This window comes from Arachis hypogaea, chromosome 17 (genome assembly GCF_003086295.3).
Source record: "Arachis hypogaea cultivar Tifrunner chromosome 17, arahy.Tifrunner.gnm2.J5K5, whole genome shotgun sequence".
Lineage (NCBI taxonomy): Eukaryota > Viridiplantae > Streptophyta > Magnoliopsida > Fabales > Fabaceae > Arachis > Arachis hypogaea.
This window is the reverse complement of record NC_092052.1, coordinates 80635011-80653843: the sequence shown is the minus strand read 5'-3', so window position 1 is coordinate 80653843 and position 18833 is coordinate 80635011. Positions and strand designations below refer to the sequence as shown.

General features: G+C 38.5%; 1 non-coding gene across 1 annotated transcript; it reads left to right on the top strand.

Annotated features, from left to right (window-relative positions):
• The first annotated feature begins 2874 nt into the window (after window positions 1-2874).
• On the top strand, window positions 2875-2982 carry LOC112767905 (small nucleolar RNA R71). Its single transcript, XR_003185345.1, has one exon. It is a non-coding gene; the product is annotated as a small nucleolar RNA R71 (small nucleolar RNA).
• Window positions 2983-18833: the final 15851 nt, after the last annotated feature.

The window sequence follows — 18833 nt, the reverse complement described above, 5'->3', positions numbered from 1 at the left end:
CTTTGTTCTTTTGAATTAAAACATTTTTCATTTAAGAGAGGTGATGGATTCATAGGACATTCATATCTTTAAGACAGAGTTACTAACTACTAATGATCATGTAATGAAGACACAAACACAGATAAGCACATAGAAAACGAAAAAAAAAAACAGAGAAAGTAAGAACAAGGAATGAGTCCACCTTGGTGATGTCCTTGAGCTCTTCTATGTCTCTTCCTTGTCTTTGCTGCTCCTCCTTCATTGCTTTTAGATCTTCTCTGATTTCATGAAGGATGATGGAGTGCTCTTGATGTTCCACCCTTAGTTGCTTCCAATAATTGTGTGGAAGAAGATGTATCCCCTGAGGTATCTCAGGGATCTCTTGATTTGCAGTCAAATGTTCTACCACTGAGCTATAGACCCTTGATGGAAGCTTTTGTCTTCCCTTTCCTTATTTCTAGAGGCTTCTCTGGCCTTAGGTGCCATTAGTGGTTATGGAAAAAAAACAAAAAAGCTATGCTTTTTACCACACCAAACTTAGAATGTTGCTCGCCCTCGAGCAAAAGAAGAAAGACTGAAGAATAAGAAGAAGATATGGAGGTGATGGATGGGAGTGTGTGTTCGGCCATATGGGTGGGATTGGGTGTGAGTGGTAAAGGGTTAAGAGTGTTTGTTGGGAATAGAGGATGATTGAGAAGAGAGAAGAGAGTGAGTGGAGGTAGGTGGGGATCCTGTGAGGTCCACAGATCCTGGGATGATCCTGTGGGGTCCACAGATCCTGAGGTGTCAAGGCATTTACATCCCTGCACCAAATTAGGCATGTAAAATGCCTTTGCACACAACTCTGGGCGTTCAGCGCCAGGTTGGTGCCCGTTTTGGGCGTTCAACGCCCCTTTGCTGCCATTTCTGGCGTTGAACGCCAGAACCATGCTTGTTCTGGGCGTTCAGCGCCAGGATGCTCCCATTCTGGGCGTTCAGCGCCAGAACTATGCTCTGTTCTGGCGTTTGAACGCCAGACAGATGCTCCTCCAGGGTGTGATTTTTCTTCTGCTGTTTTTGATTCTGTTTTCAATTTTTATATTTATTTGTGACTCCACATGATCATGAACCTAAGAAAACATGAAAAATAAGAATTAGATACACATTGGGTTGCCTCCCAACAAGCGCTTCTTTAATGTCAATAGCTTGACAGTGGGCTCTCATGGAGCCTCACAGATGTGCAGAGCTTTGTTGAGACTCTCCAACACCAAACTTAGAGTTTGGATATGGGAGTTCAACACCAAACTTAGAGTTTGGTTGTGGCCTCCCAACACCAAACTTAGAGTTTGACTGTGGGGGCTCTGGTTGACTTTGATTTGAGAGAAGCTTTTCATGCTTCCTCTCCATGGTTGCAGAGGGAGATCCTTGAGTTTTGAATACAAGGGAGTTCTCATTCCATTGAAGGACTATTTCACCTCTGTCAACATCAATCACAGCTCTTGCTGTGGCCAGGAAAGGTCTTCCTAGGATGATGGATTCATCCTCTTCCTTTCCAGTATCCAGGACTATGAAATCAGTAGGTATGTAAAGGCCCTCAACCTTTACTAATACATCTTCTACTTGTCCATAAGCCTGTCTTCTTGAGCTGTCTGCCATCTCTAGTGAGATTTTGGCAGCTTGCACCCCATAGATTCCCAGTTTCTCTATCACAGAGAGGGGCATGAGGTTTATTCCTGAACCAAGGTCACACAGAGCCTTAAAGATCATGGTGCCTATGGTGCAGGGTATTATGAACTTTCCAGGATCCTGTCTCTTCTGAGGCAATGTCAGTTGATCCAGATCACTTAGTTCATTGATGAACAAGGGAGGTTCAACTTCCCAAGCATCAATGCCAAATAATTTGGCATTCAGCTTCATGATTGCACCAAGAAACTTGGCAGTTTGCTCTTCAGTGACATCCTCATTCTCTTCAGAAGAGGAATACTCATCAGAGCTCATGAAGGGCATAAGGAGGTTCAATGGGATCTCTATAGTCTCTAGATGAGCCCCAGAGTCCTTTGATTCCCCAGAGGGAAGCTCCTTATTGATCACTGGACGTCCCAGGAGGTCTTCCTCCTTGGGATTCACGTCCTCTCCTTTCCTCACAGGTTCGGCCATGGCACTTATGTCAATGGCCTTGCACTCTCCTTTTGGGTTCTCTTCTGTATTGCTTGGGAGAGTACTAGGAGGGATTTCAGTGATCCTTTTACTCAGCTGGCCCACTTGTGCTTCCAAATTTCTAATGGAAGACCTTGTTTCATTCATGAAACTTACAGTGGCCTTAGATAGATCAGAGACTAGATTTGCTAAATTAGAAGCATTTTGTTCAGAGTTCTCTGTCTGTTGCTGAGTTGATGATGGAAAAGGTTTGCTATTGCTAAACCTGTTTCTTCCACCATTGTTAAAGCCTTGTTGAGGCTTCTGATCCTTCCATGAGAAATTTGGATGATTTCTCCATGTTGAGTTATAGGTGTTTCCATAAGGTTCACCTAAGTAATTTACCTCTGCTATTGCAGGGTTCTCAGGATCATAGGCTTCTTCTTCAGAAGATGCCTCTTGAGTACTGTTGGATGCAGCTTGCATTCCATGCAGACTCTGAGAAATCATATTGACTTGCTGAGTCAATATTTTATTCTGAGCCAATATGGCATTCAGAGTATCAACTTCAAGAACTCCCTTCTTCATAGGCGTCCCATTATTCACAGGATTCCTTTCAGAAGTGTACATGAACTGGTTATTAGCAACCATGTCAATGAGTTCTTGAGCTTCTGCAGGCGTTTTCTTTAGGTGAATGGATCCACCTGCAGAAGTGTCCAGTGACATCTTTGATAGCTCAGACAGACCATCATAGAATATATCCAGGATGGTCCATTCTGAAAGCATGTCAGAAGGACACTTTTTGGTCAACTGTTTGTATCTTTCCCAAGCTTCATAGAGAGATTCACCTTCTTTCTGTCTGAAAGTTTGAACATCAGCTCTAAGCTTGCTCAGCTTTTGAGGAGGAAAGTACTTGGCTAAGAAAGCCGTGACTAGCTTATCCCAAGAGTTCAGGCTATCTTTAGGTTGAGAATCCAACCATAATCTAGCTCTGTCTCTTACAGCAAAAGGAAAAGCATGAGCCTGTAGACTTCAGGATCTATTCCATTAGTCTTAACAGTATCACATATCTGCAAGAATTTAGTTAAGAACTGAAAAGGATCTTCAGATGGAAGTCCATGAAATTTGCAGTTCTGCTGCATCAGGGAAACTAATTGAGGTTTCAGCTCAAAATTGTTTGCTCCAATGGCAGGAATGGAGATGCTTCTTCCATGTAAATTGGAATTAGGTGCAGTAAAGTCACCAAGCATCTTCCTTACATTATTATTATTTTCTGCTGCCATCTCCTCTGCCTGTTCGAAAATTTCTGAAAGGTTATCTCTGGATTGTTGTATTTTAGCTTCTCTTAATTTTCTCTTCAGAGTCCTTTCGGGTTCTGGATCTGCTTCCACAAGAATGTTCTTATCCTTGCTCCTGCTCATATACAAGGAAGAATGGACAGAAAAATAATAATAATAATAGAGATCCTTTATACCACAGTATAGGGATCCCTTTGTAAGTAGAAGAAGAGGGGGAGATAAAGGATGTGATGTAAAGGAAGAAACACAACTGTGAGGATTGGAATGTGAGATGAGATGTTAGGATATGAATGAATAAATAGAATGAGATGGGAGAGAAGGAGGGAATTTTCGAAATTTATTTTTGAAAAGGAGTTAGTGATTTTTGAAAATAGTTTTTGAAAAAGTTTAGTATTTTTTTTTCGAATTTTTTTTTAAATTAAAATAATTAATAAATTAAAAAGAAATTTTGAAAAAGGGGAGAGATATTTTCGAAAAAATGAGAGAGAGAGAGTTAGTTAGGTGGTTTTGAAAAAGATAAGAAACAAACAAAAAGTTAGTTAGTTAGTTGAAACAAATTTTGAAAAGATAAGAAGTTAGGAGGTTAGAGAAGATATTTTGAAAAGATATTTTTGAAAAAGATAAGATAAGAAGATGTTTTTGAAAAGATATGATTGGATTTAGTTTTGAAAAAGATTTGATTTTTAAAATCTCAATTAATGACTTGATTCATAAGAAATCACAAGATATGATTCTAGAACTTAAAGTTTGAATCTTTCTTAACAAGCAAGTAACAAACTTCAAATTTTTGAATCAAAACATTAATTGATTAGTTATTTTCGAAAATTTTATATAAAAATAAGAAAAAGATTTTTGAAAAATATTTTTGAAATTTTCGAAAATAACTAATAATTTTGAAAAAGATTTGATTTTTGAAAAAGATTTTGAAAAAGATAAGATTTTCAAATTGAAAATTTGATTTGACTCATGAAAAACAATTTGATTTTAAAATTTTTTGAAAAAGTCAATCCAAATTTTCGAATTTGATGTGAGAAAAAAGGAAAGATATTTTTTTTTTTATTTTTGAAATTTTTATGAAAAACATGGAAAATATGCAATGCATGAAATTTTTAGATCAAAACAATGAATGCATGCATGAATGATATGGATGTCAAGATGAACACCAAGAACACTTTGAATGTCATGATGAACACCAAGAACATATTTTTGAAAATTTTTTTTTTATGCAAAGAAAACATGCAAGACACCAAACTTAGAATTCTTTAATGCTTAGACACTAAGAATTCAAGAATGCATATGATAAACATGAAAAGACACAAAACAAAAAAAATCATCAAGATCAAACAAGAAGACTTACCAAGAACAACTTGAAGATCATGAAGAACACTATGAATGCATGATATTTTCGAAAAAATGCAAGATGCATATGCAAGTGACACCAAACTTATGATATGACTCAAGACTCAAATAAGAAACACAAAATATTTTTGATTTTTATGATTTTCTAATTTTTTTTGGATTTTTATTTATATTTTTCAAAAATAATTGTGAAAAAATAAAAATAAGGATTCCAAAATTTTTAATATGAATTCCAGGAATCTTGCCATGTTAGTCTTAAAGCTCCAATCAAAGGGTCAGGCATGGCTTAATAGCCAGCCAAGCTTTAATCAAGATATGAGTGTAATTCAGACATGACAAGCCTAACATACTCATTACCAAAGGAATAGACATGGCTTTACAGCCAGCCAGGATGCAACATATAATTACATGGGCTGGAGTGATTAGTTGAATACCAATCCCAAAGTAGTTTGGGTATGGCTTTACAGCCAGATATGATTCAACATATTTCATGAAACACTAGAATTCATTCTTAAAAATTTTGAAGCCATAGAATAATTTATTTTTGAAAACATTTTTTTTTCGAAAATAGATGAGAAAATTTTAGAAATATTTTTGAAAAAAATTTTTGAAAAGAAAATAAAGAGAAAATTACCTAATCTGAGCAACAAGATGAACCGTCAGTTGTCCAAACTCAAACAATCCCCGGCAACGGCGCCAAAAACTTGGTGGACGAAATTGTGATCTCCATGTTCTTTGTACTTGTGTGAGATTAACAATATATAATTGTATTGAATCCTCATTGTGGCTCTATGTGTGGACACAACTCTGTACAACTAACCAGCAAGTGCACTGGGTCGTCCAAGTAATACCTTACGTGAGTAAGGGTCGAATCCCACGGAGATTGTTGGCTTGAAGCAAGCTATGGTCACCTTGTAAATCTCAGTCAGGCGGATTTAAACATGATACTTTATTAGATTAAAATAAACAATAAAAAGGGATAGAGATACTTATGTAGATTCATTGGTAGGGATTTCAGATAAGCGAATGGAGATGCTTTTCGTTCCTCTGAACCTCTGCTTTCCTGCTATCTTCATCCAATCAGTCTTACTCCTTTCCATGGCTGGCTGTATGCAAGGGCATCACCGTTGTCAGTGGCTATATCCCCTCCTCTCAGTGAATCATATGCTCACGCACCCTGTCACGGCACGGCTATTCATCTGTCGGTTCTCGATCATGCTGGAATAGGATTCACCCTCCTTTTGCGTCTGTCACTAACGCCCAGCACTCGCGAGTTTGAAGCTCGTCACAGTCATTCAATCATTGAATCCTACTCAGAATACCACAGACAAGGTTTAGACCTTCCGGATTCTCTTGAATGCCGCCATCATTCTAGCTTACGCCACGAAGATTCCTGTTAGGAGATCTAAGAGATATTCATTCTAGCTTAATTCATGTAGAACAGAAGTGTTTGTCAGGCACGCGTTCATAGGGGGGAAGGATGATGAGCGTCACACATAATCATCACCTTCATCACGTTCTTGGGTGCGAATGGATATCTTAGAAGAGAAATAAGGAGAATTGAATAGAAAACAGTAGTACTTTGCATTAATCTTTGAGGAACAGCAGAGATCCACACCTTAATCTATGGAGTGTAGAAACTCTACCGTTAAAAATACATAAGTGAAGGTCCAGGCATGGCCGAGATGGCCAGCCCCCTAAAACGTGATCCAAGGATCATAAGGTAATCCAAAGATGCCTAATACAATAGTAAGAGGTCCTATTTATAATAAACTAGCTACTAGGGTTTACATGAGTAAGTATTTGATGTATAAATCCACTTCCGGGGCCCACTTGGTGTGTGTTTGGGCTTGGGCTTGAGTGTTACACGTGCAGAGGCCAATTGTGGAGTTGAACGCCAAGTTCTGTGCCAGTTTGGGCGTTCAACTCTGGTTTTGGATCCTTTTCTGGCGCTGGACACCAGATTTGGGCAGAAGTCTGGCGTTGAACGCCAGTTTACGTCGTTAATTCTTGGCCAAAGTATGGACTATTATATATTGCTGGAAAGCCCTGGATGTCTACTTTCCAACGCAATTGGAAGCGCGCCATTTCGAGTTCTGTAGCTCCAGAAAATCCATTTTGAGTGCAGGGAGGTCAGAATCCAACAGCATCAGCAGTCCTTTTTCAACCTCTGAATCTGATTTCTGCTCAAGTCCCTCAATTTCAGCCAGAAAATACCTGAAATCACAGAAAAACACACAAACTCATAGTAAAGTCCAGAAATGTGAATTTAACATAAAAACTAATGAAAACATCCCTAAAAGTAACTAGATCCTACTAAAAATATACTAAAAACAATGTCAAAAAGCGTATAAATTATCCGCTCATCACCCTAGAGTCCTTCTGGACTGTTCATTTCCACTTAGGTCCATGATGGAGAAAGGGAGATGTTGTGAATTGGAGATTCAAATAGTATTAAAATATTTTTTTAAATTTTTTTTAGAAAGCGGAAATTAAAAAAAATAAAATAAAATGAAAAATGGGTGAGGATTTTTGAAAAATGAAGAGAGAGAAAAAGTGGTTAGGAGGTTTTGAAAAAGATATGAATTTTAAAAAAAATTTAAAAAGGATATGATTTGAAAAAGATATGATTTTTTTTAAAATACTTGACAACTAAGATATGATAAGATAAAATTTTGAAATTGAAATCTGAATTTTTATGAAAAATTTCGAATTATTTGCTTAAAAATAGTTAGAAAAGATATGTTTTTGATTTTTGAATTTTATGATGAAAGAGAAAAATACACAAAAGACACACAACTTAAAATTTTTAGATCTAATGCTCCTTATTTTCGAAAATTTTGGAGGGAAAACACCAAGGAACACCAAACTTAAAAATTTTAAGATCAAAACACAAGGAAGACTCAAGAACACCTTGAAGATTCACAAGAACAACAAGAACATGGAGATAGAACACCAAACTTAAAATTTTTTTGCAAACCACAATGAAATTTTCGAAAACTAAAGGAAAATTAACAAGAGAACACTAAACTTAAAAATTAACACAAGATTTAATCAAAGAAAAATTATTTTTGAAACAGTTTTAAAAGGAAGATAGCCAATTACCAAGAACATAAGCACAACGCTCTAGCCAATTGAGCTATAAATTTAACGTATTTTAATAAGGTATTTAATAAATAAAAAATTTTTTGAAAAATGATATTTTGAAAAAGCGCAACAAAAACAAGAAAAGACACGGAACAAGAAAACTAAAGATCAAACAAGAAAAATTGACAAGAACAACTTGAAGATCAAGGAAGAACAAAGAACATGCAATTCGAAAATTGAAAGACAAAGAAAAGCATGAAATTGACACCAAACTTAAAACATGACACTAAACTCACAGAAAAACTAAAAATTGATAAGGAAAATAATATTTTTGAAAAATTTTTTTGAAAAGAAAATAAAAGACTCTGACCCAAAAGACAAAATTTTCCTAATCTAAGCAACAAGATGAACTGCCAGTTGTCCAAACTCAAACAATCCCTGGCAACGGCGCCAAAAACTTGGTGCACAAATTGTAACTCACACTTTTCACAACTCGTACCACTAACCAGCAAGTGCACTGGGTCGTCCAAGTAATACCTTACATGAGTAAGGGTCGAATCCCACGGAGATTGTCGGCTTGAAGCATTCTATGGTTATCTTGTAATTCTTAGTCAGGATATCAATTATAATTATCAGTTTGGATTGCAAAAAATAAAAGAGCATGAATTAAATACTTGTTATGTAGTAATGGAGAATATGTTGGAGTTTTGGAGATGCTTTGTCTTCTGAATCTCTGCTTTCCCCCTGTCTTCTTCTTCACGCACGCAAGGTTCCTCCTTTGGCAAGCTGTGTGTTAGTGGATCACCGTTGTCAATGGCTACCATCCGTCCTCTCAGTGAAAATGGTCCAGGAGCACTGTTACCACACGGCTAATCATCTGTCGGTTCTCACTCATGCTGGAATAGGATCCATTGATCCTATTACGTCTATCACTACGCCCAACCCTTATGAGTTTGAAGCTCGTCACAGTCATTCAATCCCTGAATCCTACTCGGAATACCACAGACAAGGTTTAGACTTTCCGGATTCTCAAAAATGCTGCCAATGGATTTTAGCTTATACCACGAAGATTCTGATTAAGGAATCCAAGAGATACTCATTCAATCAAAGGTAGAACGGAGGTGGTTGTCAGTCACGCATTCATAGGTTGAGAATGGTGATGAATGTCACGGATCATCACATCCATCATATTGAAGTGTGAATGAACATCTTAGATAGAAACAAGCGTGTTCGAATAGAAAACAGAAATAATTGCATTAATTCATTGAGACACAGCAGAGCTCCTCACCCCTAACAATGGAGTTTAGAGACTCATGCCATCAAAGAGTACAAAGTTCAGATCTAAAAATGTCATGAGGTACCAAATAAATCTCTAAAAGTTGTTTTAAATACTAAACTAGTAACCTAGGTTTTCAGAAAATGAATAAGCTATGATAGATATTGTAGAAATCCACTTTTGGGGCCCACTTGGTGTGTGCTGGGGCTGAGACTTGAGCTTTACACGTGCCTAGGCTGTTTCTGGAGTTAAACACCAGATTGTAACCTGTTTTGAGTGTTTAACTCCAACTTGTAACCTATTTCTGGCGTTTAACACCAGAATGCAACATGGAACTCGCGTTGAATGCCAATTTACGTCATTTATCCTTGAGCAAAGAATGGACTATTATATATTGATAGAAAGCCCTAGATGTCTAAATTCCAACACAATTGAGAGCGCGCCATTTGGACTCTTGTAGCTCCAGAAAATCCATAAGGAGATGCAACCATGCGTCGTGAACTAGGAGGCTAAGAGATACACACTCAAGCTATTGCAGATAGAACGGAAGTGTTTGTCAGGCATACGTTCATAAGTGAGAATAATGATGAGTGTCACGGATCATCACATTCAACAGGTTGAAGTGCGAGTGAATATCTTAGAATAAGAAGTAGGCGTGAAGTGAATAGAAGAACAATAGTACTTGCATTAATTCATGAAAAACAGCAGAGCTCCACACCTTAATCTATGGGGTGTAGAAACTCCACCGTTGAAGATACATAAGAACAAGGTTTAGGCATGGCCGAATGGCCAGCCTTCCAAATATGAAATGAAGCTCTCTAAAAGATGATCAAAATATCAAAAGATGATCCAAGGATATTCCCAAGATGAAAATACAATAGTAAAAGGTCCTATTTATAAAAAGTCCTATTTATAATGCCAAAAAGCGTATAAATTATCCGCTCATCACAACACCAAACTTAAATTGTTGCTTGTCCCCAAGCAACTGAAAATTAAATAGGATAAAAAGAAGAGAATATACTATAAATTCCAAACTATCAATGAAACATAGCTCCAATCAGATGAGGGGGACTTGTAGCTTCTTGCCTCTTGAATAGTTTTGGCATCTCACTTTCTCCATTGAGGTTCAGAATGATTGGCATCTATAGGAACTCAGAGTTCAGATAGTGTTATTGATTCTCCTAGTTCAGTATGTTGATTCTTGAACACAGCTACTTTATGAGTCTTGGCCGTGGCCCTAAGCACTTTGTTTTCCAGTATTACCACCGGATACATAAATGCCACAGACACATAACTGGGTGAACCTTTTCAGATTGTGACTCAGCTTTGCTAAAGTCCCCAATTAGAGGTGTCCATGGTTCTTAAGCACACTCTTCTTTTGCTTTGGACCTTGACTTTAACCGCTCAGTCTCAAGTTTTCACTTGACACCTTCACGCCACAAGCACATGGTTAGGGACAGCTTGGTTTAGCCGCTTAGGCTGGGATTTTATTCCTTTAGGCCCTCCTATCCACTGATGCTCAAAGCCTTGGGATCCTTTTTATTACCCTTGCCTTTTGGTTTTAAGGGCTATTGGCTTTTTGCTCTTGCCTTTTGGTTTTAAGAGCTTTGGCTTTTTCTGCTTGCTTTTTCTCTTTTTTTTTTCGCTATTTTTTTTTCTGCAAGCTTTGTTCTTTGCTGCTTTTTCTTGCTTCAAGAATCATTTTTATGATTTTTCAGATTATCAAATAACATGTCTCCTTGTCATCATTCTTTCAAGAGCCAACATATTTAACATTCTTAAACAACAACTTCAAAAGACATATGCACTGTTCAAGCATTCATTCAGAAAACAAGAAGCATTGTCACCACATCAATATAATTAAACTAAGTTCAAGGATAAATTTGAAACTCATGTACTTCTTGTTCTTTTGAATTAAAACAGTTTTCATTTAAGAGAGGTGATGGATTCATAGGACATTCATAACTTTAAGACAAAGTTACTAAAGATTAATGATCATGTAATAAGACACAAACATGGATAAGCACTTAACATAGGGAAAACGAAAAACAGAGAATGTAAGAACAAGGAATGAGTCCACCTTAGTGATGGTGGCGTTTCCTTCTTGAGGAACCAATGATGTCCTTGAGCTCTTCTATGTCTCTTCCTTGTCTTTGTTGCTCCTCCCTCATTGCTTTTTGATCTTCTCTAATTTCATGAAGGATGATGGAGTGCTCTTGATGTTCCACCCTTAATTGTTCCATGTTGGAACTTAATTCTCCTAGGGAGGTGTTGATTTTCTCCCAATAGTTTTGTGGAGGAAAATGCATTTGAGGCATCTCCGGGATCTCAGGGTGATGAGCTTCATGCATCTCTTGAGCTCCATGAATGGGCTCTCTTATTTGCTCCATATTTTTCTTAGTGATGGGCTTCTCTTCCTCAATGGGAATGTCTCCTTCTATGTCAATCCCAGCTGAGTTGCATAGATGGCAAATAAGGTGGGAAAAAGCTAACCTTGCCATAGTGGAGGACTTGTCAGCCACCTTGTAGAGTTCTTGAGGTATAATCTCATGAACTTTCACCTCTTCTCCAATCATGATGCTATGGATCATGATGGCCCGGTCTATAGTAACTTCAAACCGGTTGCTAGTGGGAATGATTGAGCGTTGAATGAACTCCAACCATCCTCTAGCTACAGGCTTAAGTTCCAGTCTTCTCAGTTGAACCGGTTTGCCTTTTGAGTTAATCTTCCATTGAGCTCCTTCCACACATATGTCCATGAGGACTTGGTCCAACCTTTGATCAAAGTTGACTCTCCTTGTGTAGGGGCGTGTGTTCTCTTCCATCATTGGCAAGTTGAACACCAACCTTACATTTTCCAGACTAAAATCTAAGTAATTCCCCCGAACCATGGTGAGATCATTCTTTGGGTTCGGGTTCTTACTTTGATCATGGTTCCTTGTGATCCATGCATTAGCATAGAACTCTTGAACCATTAGAGTTCCAACTTGTTGGATAGGGTTTGTTAGAACTTCCCAACCTCTTCTATGGATCTCATGTCGGATCTCCGGATACTCATTTCTCTTGAGTGTGAAAGGGACCTCGGGGATCACCTTCTTCTTGGCCACTGATGAGTATTTTGGTGGAACAATGAATTTCTCCCAAAACACACAAATCTAACCGGCAAGTGTACCGGGTCGTATCAAGTAATAAAAACTCACGGGAGTGAGGTCGATCCCACAGGGATTGAAGGATTGAGCAATTTTAGCTTAGTGGTTAATTTAGTCAAGCGAATCAAGATTTAGTTGAGTGTTTTGTGATTTACAGAAATTAAATTGCATGGAATTAAAGAGAGCAGGAAATTAAATTGCTGAATCTTAAAGAACAAGAAATTAAATGGCAGAAACTTAGAGTGCAAGAAATATAAATTGCGGAAACTTAAAGTGCAAGAAATGTAAATGGCTCAAAATGTAAAGGGGATTAGGAGTTGGATTTGCAGAAATTAAACAAAGGAAAGTAACTTGCATCAAACAAAAGAGTAAAAGAAGGTTTGGGTTGAATCGGATCTTGAAGCAGTAAAGTAAATGAACATTAAAAGCAAGAAACAAAATGTAAATTAGGAATTCAGATCTCAGGGCCCAGAGACTAGAAAACCAAGTCTAGATCTCAATGCCTTCCTAGATCCAACAAGAACAATTGCAAAGGAAATTGTAAATTGCAAGGAAAGTAGATGAGAAGTAACAGAAACGGAAATTCAATTAAGCAGTAAATAAACAGAGAGATCCAAGGATGAGATTGAAACAGAATTTCTTCAATTCTTCCACCCAAGATCCAAGACAATTGTAATTGAAATTGAAAGCAATAAAACTAAGAGGAAGAGAAGTGAATTCTCCTTCCCCAAGACTAAGAAATTAAAGATCACTCAATATCCAAAGCTCTCCGAAAACTATTATGAAAATTCAAAGGGAAAGCTCCCTGAAGAACTTGAATTCTATCCTATTTATACACTTTCTTCAAATGATCTTCAAGCCTTGAGTTAGGCCTTTGCTCTTGGTGGAATTGGGTTGAAAGAGGCCTTGGTTGATTGCTCTTGAAGTTTGGAGAAGAACCAAAGTGAACCAATTGAACCGGGTTGGAGTTTTGCAAAAGTTGGACCAAAAGTTGGAGCAAAAGTTAGGGTCTAACTTTTGGTCCAACTTTTCATATCAGCGAACATAACTTGCTGCTACTCACGTTGGAGCAAAAGTTAGGGGTATAACTTTTGCACCAACGTTAGCCTTCCTTGGTGTACTTGTGGCGCCAACGTTAGCCTCAAAGTTCGGGGCTAACGTTGGCGCAAACTTTTGCTCCTCCCCTTGTAGTTTTCATGTGCCAACGTTAGCCTCCAAGTTAGGGGCTAACGTTGGCGCAAACTTTTGGTGCCCAGGAGTGATTTTCATCATGCCAACGTTAGCCTCAAAGTTAGGGGCTAACGTTGGCGCAAACTTTTGGTGCCCAGGGGTGATTTTCATGTGCCAACGTTAGCCTCAAAGTTAGGGGCTAACGTTGGCACAAACGTTTGGTACCCAGGGAGTGATTTTCAAGTTCCAACGTTAGCCCAAAAGTTAGGGGCTAACGTTGGGGCTAACTTTTCACCCAAAAGTTTGTGCAAAAGTTTGAGGCTAACTTTAGGTCCAGCTTTTTGCTTCCTGGTTCAATTTCACTTATTCCATTGTCTTCTCTTTACTCCTAGCTATTCCTTCTTGCTTCAACCTTTCTCCAAGCTTTCTTCACCTATCATTAATCAACCAAACACATCAAAGCTATGCTTAAAATCATGAGATATTCATTCTTTCATAATATGTGACAATTATAGTATAAAACCTCATGAAATAGCATGAATTCATACATGGTTGATTAAATCAAAGGAAACATGAAAATCTACCTAATTGGCTTGCTTGTAGCTCAAGAAAATGCATAATTCTAATGAAAACAAAAGAAAAAGACTAGTTAAAATAGGCTAAGATGACTTGTCATCACAACACCAAACTTAAAGCTTGCTTGTCCCCAAGCAAGAAAAGATTTATTGAGAAGAAAGAATGAAATGGAAGAGGATGTTCATGCTAGCAGAGTATTATTGATAGTTCATGGGATTTTGTGTGGATATGTAAATACTCACTTCTTATTGACTCCTAGGCCTAGAAAGTCTCCTTCAAGCTTCAAGTAACATACTGCTATGACCTCTCATTATTCCTTTATCCTTGGCTATTACTTTGTTTATAAGCTTTATTTGAGTGTCATGTGTAGCAAGTTCATTTCCTTTTCTTTATACTTGACACATTATTCACCATAGACACTTGGCTCACATTCCTTCTTAAAACATTGATGCCCAGCACCTCTTTGGGTTACTAAGTGCCTTGTAGTTAGGTTGCTCTTGATAGTGGACTTTCAGCTGATGATCCCGGATTAGTTAACCCAAGTCACCGAGTGTTGATGCACTCCTAAGAGCTTATTAATCCAAGCAGATCCTAGTACAAAGATACCACAGGCATATATTTTAAAGTTTAAGCTATTGGTGTCCAGCTTTGTTTCTTTTTGTTTCCTTTTGTTCTGCCACTTTTTGGCTATCTCTTTTCTTTCTTTCTTTTTGTTTTTCTTCCTAACCAAGGAAATTTTTTTTATTTAATTGAGATTCATAGACAGTAGGCCACTCTTTACTTAGAATGAGATATCCTAGCTCTTTATTCACTAAAAGTGAGCTATTATACAACCACACACATACCACCACTTACTTTTATTCTACTTCTATCTAACAGAGATCATCTTGCTTCACATTCAAACATTTCTTTTATTGAACTTAAAGATGCAGGGGACAAAACATGCTTCTTGTCAAGTGAAAGTAAACACACAAGCACACACATAAACTAGCCTACTTATTTTAAAAGAAATTTGAATCTGTTTGAACTAAATGAACACTTTAACAAGACATCAATCAAAAGTATTTCTCAACAGCAAAAGTTAAGTATAGATACAACCTATTGGTTTGCATTTCTTTTGTTCTTCTTTCTGCTGTGCCCATTTTTGAGTCTTGATGCATAGTATCTTTAATTGGTGGTTAACTCCCAGACTTAATTCCTTGCTACTTCTTCTGATTCAACAGGTTAACTCTGGGCAAACTTTTGTGTCCTTGCTAAAGGTTATGAAATTGAAGCTAAACAAAAACAGTTAAGTTGTTTGAATAATCTGTTTGATTGCTTGGAACTAGCAATGTGCAGGAAGTTAGAATGTAATTTTAAATGAAGTTTTGGTGGAACACCAAACTTAGCATCCTGCATTCTCCCTTCGATTGTTTTTGGTGTGCAACACCAAACTTAGCTTCTTGCAATACATAGCAGTTATCCAACACTCTTATTGAAAGAGTTATGAAAAGAAAACTACCTCAGGTTGGGTTGCCTCCCAACAAGCGCTCTTTTATTGTCACTATCTTGACATTGAGGCTTTCTTTTATGGTGGTTGGTGCTTGTAGGGCCTCAATTTGTCTCCTCTGACCGTGATCCTCTTCTTTGTTCTCTGGTGTTCAATTTCAGCATGCTCTAATGAGAGTATGTTGCTGACAGTGTAGTAGTCCTCGGTTTATTGATTTGCCCCCAGCTGTTGATATATCAGTTGCACTTTGTCACCTTTGGAAAGCCCCTCTGTTGGAATCTTTCTGTTCTTCCAACCCCTTTTTGCTTTGTTTCTGCGTTTCATCTTTCCTTTTGTTGATCTTTCTTTTCTGGCCGTAGGCTTTCCTTGGGGACCTCTCTTTTCAGTGGCTAATACTCTAATATCCTCTTGGGCTTTTTCATCAGTCTGCACAATCCTTAGCATTGGGATGTTGCTGTGACTTTCCTGGTCATTTTTCATATAGTCTTTCTTCTCCTTGCTAAATTGTGCCTCTGGTAATACCTTCAGAGTGACACTCTGGTCATGCATCCTGAGAGTTAATTCCCCTTCCTCTACGTCTATGATAGCTCTAGCAGTGGCCAAGAATGGCCTTCCCAGTATAACAGAGTCACCATCATCATCGTTTGATTCTAGAACCACAAAATCAGCAGGGTATATAAAACTGCCCACCTTGACCAAAAGATTTTCAATTACACCCCTGGGGTACACCATTGACTTATCTACCAGCTCCAGAGACATTTGTACTGATTTGACCTCCTCTATATGCAGCTTTTTCACCAGGGATGATGGTATTAAGTTAATACTTGCTCCGAGATCGCACATTGCTTTAGTGATGGTCAATTCCCCAATGGTGCAAGGCAACAGGAAGCTCCCTGGGTCCTCAAGCTTGGGAGGAAGCCCCTTTTGAATCAAGGCCCTGCATTCCTCAGTAATCATTATGGTTTCTTTCTCATCCCAGCTTCTTTTCTTGTTGACAAGCTCCTTCAAGAATTTGGCATACAGAGGCATTTGCTCAAGTGCTTCAGCCAAGGGAATATTGATTTCCAGCTTCTTAAAAATCTCAAGGAATTTGTGAAAATGCTGGTCTTTAACCTCTTTGTTGAACCTCTGGGGATAAGGCAGTGGAGGTGTGATGCTCTTTCCTATTTGCTGCTGTCCCTGAGCTACTTTCTTTGAGCTATGTAGCTGGTTGTCCTTCTTTTTAAGTTTCTCAGTGCTTTTGTTTGGCATCACAACTTGCTCCTTAGCTTCATCGTCCTTTGCTTGCTTCTCATCCTCTGTTGGTTCTTTGAAGCTCTCTGCTTGTTTCTTTGTAGTGTCATTGTTGCTTATCAATGTTCTCTCACTCCTTAATTGTATTGCCTTGCACTCCTCCTTGGGATTTGGGATTCTGTCACTGGGCAGTGAGTTTGAAGGTCTCTTAACAGATACTTGCTTGGAGAGTTGCCCAATCTGCCTCTCTAGGCTCTTTAATGATGCTTCATGGTTTTTGTTTGTTATTTCCTGGTGTTTCATCATTTTTTCTTTCAAGGTCTCTAAGTTGGTGAGTCTTTGAGGTTCAGGTGGTGCTTGTGGTGGGTTGTGAGATGTGGGTGGTGGATGATAGGCATTTTGGTTGGTGGGTTGGTTATTGGATTGGTACTGGTTGAGATTAGGGTAGTTGTTTTGAGGTTTTCTGTATGTGTTTTGGTTAGTCTGCTGCTGGTTGTAGTTTTGGTTGTTTCTTGGGTTGTTTTGGTTTGAGTTCCTCTGCCATGGGTGTTGGTTTTGGTTGTGAGTGTCTCCCCATCTGAGGTTGTGGTGATTTTTCCATGAGGGGTTGTAGGTATCACCATAGAATTCATTTGGGCTTGAATGCATGTACTGGACTTGTTCCTGCTGTTGCTCCTCTTGGATTTCTTCATTTTGCCCCCATGTGGCTGATGGTTGGCTGGTGTTAACTGCTGCAACTTGGAGGCCATCAATCCTCTTGGTCATTTGCTCAAATTGTTGTTGAATTTGCTGCTGCATTAATTTGTTTTGAGCCAGGATTGAATCCACTCCTTCTAGTTCCATTACTCCTCTCCTTTGTGATGGTTGGCGGCCTCTTTGATGAGCAAAGAAATATTGGTTGTTGGCCACCATATCAATGAGTTCTTGAGCCTCCTCTGCAGTTTTCATGAGTTGCAAGGAACCTCCAGCTGAATGATCCAAAGCTTCCTGGGATTTTAGTGTTAAGCCTTCATAGAAGTTCTGCAGCTTCTCCCACTCATTAAACATGGCAGGGGGACATTTCCTGATTAGAGCCTTGTACCTCTCCCATGCCTCATAGATGGGTTCAGCCTCCATTTATGTAAATGTTTGTACCTCAGCCTTCAACCTTATAATCCTCTGAGGTGGGTAAAACTTGGCAAGAAACTTGGTTACCAAATCATCCCAGTTGTTGATGCTGTCCCTTGGAAAAGATTCCAACCATTGAGTGGCCTTGTCCCTGAGAGAAAATGGGAATAGCATCAGCTTGTAACTGTCAGGAGGCACACCATTAGTTTTGACAGTGTTGCATATCCTCAAGAAAGTGGATAAGTGTTGGTGTGGGTCTTCAAGTGGTCCTCCACCAAAAGAGCAATTGTTCTGAACCAAAGTGATGAGTTGTGGCTTGAGTTCAAAATTGTTAGCATTGACATTTGTAGCCAAGATGCTGCTCCCACAATGTCTAGGATTTGCAAAGGTATAGGAAGCCAAAACTCTCCTCTGGGGTGGGTTGTCATTATTGTTGTCTGCTCCACCTGGTGGATTGGTTGAATGTTCCTCCATCTCTTGGAATTCTTCGTCTGATTCCTCTTCTCCAACAATATTTTTCCCTCTTTCAGCTCTTCTTAACCTCCTGAGAGTTCTTTCGTCTTGTTCATGAAAATTGGGTATGGTTCTTCTTGTACCTGACATACAAGCAGAGCATGAGAAATGCACAAACCAGTGACACTTCAATCTACTGCTAGATTGAAGTGTTAGTTAGTTTAAGCAAAAAATCAAACAGTTAGTGGGTTAATCAAAATTAAAGAAAAAGTGCTTGATCTAGATTACCACCTCACTTAATCATTGTCAATCTAATCAATCCCTGGCAACGGCGCCAAAAACTTGATGAGTATTTTGGTGGAACGATGAATTTCTCCCAAAACACACAAATCTAACCGGCAAGTGTACCGGGTCGTATCAAGTAATAAAAACTCACGGGAGTGAGGTCGATCCCACAGGGATTGAAGGATTGAGCAATTTTAGCTTAGTGGTTAATTTAGTCAAGCGAATCAAGATTTAGTTGAGTGTTTTGTGATTTGCAG